The sequence below is a fragment of the Coturnix japonica genome, unplaced genomic scaffold (assembly GCF_001577835.2).
Source record: "Coturnix japonica isolate 7356 unplaced genomic scaffold, Coturnix japonica 2.1 chrUnrandom619, whole genome shotgun sequence".
Classification (NCBI taxonomy): Eukaryota; Metazoa; Chordata; class Aves; order Galliformes; family Phasianidae; genus Coturnix; species Coturnix japonica.
In genome coordinates, this window is record NW_015439992.1 from 34,805 (window position 1) to 36,120 (window position 1,316).

The window sequence follows — 1,316 nt, forward strand, 5'->3', positions numbered from 1 at the left end:
CCCCATGTATCCCTATGTGTCTCTATGGGTCCCTATGTGTCTCTATGGGTCCCTATGTGTCTCTATGGGTCCCTATGTGTCTCTATGGGTCCCTATGTATCTCTATGGGTCCCTATGTATCTCTATGGGTCCCTATGTATCTCTATGGGTCCCCATGTCTCCCTATGGGGTCTCTATGGGTCCCTATGGGGCAACTATGGGTCCCTATGGGTCCTTATGTATCTCTATGCATCCCTATGGGTCTCTATGTATCCCTATGGGTCCCTATGGGACTCTATGGGTCTCTATGGGGTCTCATGTCTCCCTATGGGTCCCTATGTATCTCTATGTATCTCTATGGGTCCCCATGTCTCCCTATGGGGTCCCCATGTACCTCTATGGGGCCTCTATGGGTCCCTATGGGTCCCTATGTGTCTCTATGCGTCGCAATGTGTCTCTATGGGTCCCTATGGGTCTCTATGGGTCCCCATGTCTCCCTATGGGGTCCCCATGTATCTCTATGGGGTCTCTATGGGTCCCCATGTATCCCAATGTATCTCTACGTGTCCCTATGGGTCTCTATGGGGTCCCCATGTGTCTCTATGGGTCCCTATGGGTCTCTATGGGTCCCTATGTCTCTCTATGGGTCCCTATGGGTCCCCATGTCTCCCTATGGGTCTCTATGTATCTCTATGGGGTCTCTATGGGTCCCCATGTATCCCAATGTATCTCTATGGGTCCCCATGTATCTCTATGGGTCCCTATGGGTCCCTATGGGTCCCAATGTATCTCTATGGGTCCCTATGGGTCCCCATGTTTCTCTATGGGTCTCTATGGGTCCCTATGGTTCCCTATGTATCTCTATAAGTCCCTATGGGGTCTCTATGAGTCCCTATGGGGTCTCTATGGGTCCCTATGTATCCCTATGGGGCTCTATGGGTCCCTATGGGTCTCTATGGGTCTCTATGTATCCCTATGGGTCCCCATGTCTCTCTATGGTTCCCTATGTATTTCTATGGGGTCTCTATGGGTCTCTATGGGTCCCTATGGGGTCCCTGTGGGTCTCTATGGGTCCCCATGTATCTCTATGGGGCCCCCACCTGCGGCCTCTGTTCCCCACCGACGATCTGGGCCAGGCTCCCCACAGCCCCCGGTTCCTTCAAGGCCTCACGGAGCCGCTTCGTGGCCTATAATTAAAACACCATTAAAAACCAGCCATTAAAACCCCCATAGGATTCAATATAAGGAGATAAACGAGGCCTAGAACCGAACCCGGCCCCCGGTACCTGCTGAATAACGGCGTTATCCGGTACCAGGAGCTGCTCCAACAGCGAGAC

General features: G+C 52.5%; 1 protein-coding gene across 1 annotated transcript in view; it reads right to left on the reverse strand.

Moving 5' to 3' along the window:
- LOC107307484 (importin-4-like) overlaps window positions 1-1,310 on the reverse strand; it is a 30,249-nt gene extending 28,939 nt beyond the window's left edge. Inside the window, exons 1-2 of the mRNA XM_015850990.1 lie at window positions 1,266-1,310; window positions 1,080-1,166 (exon numbers count right to left, since the gene is read on the reverse strand). The gene's annotated coding sequence lies outside the window, so the exon portion shown is untranslated. The remainder of the gene's footprint in view (window positions 1-1,079; window positions 1,167-1,265) is intronic.
- Window positions 1,311-1,316: the final 6 nt, after the last annotated feature.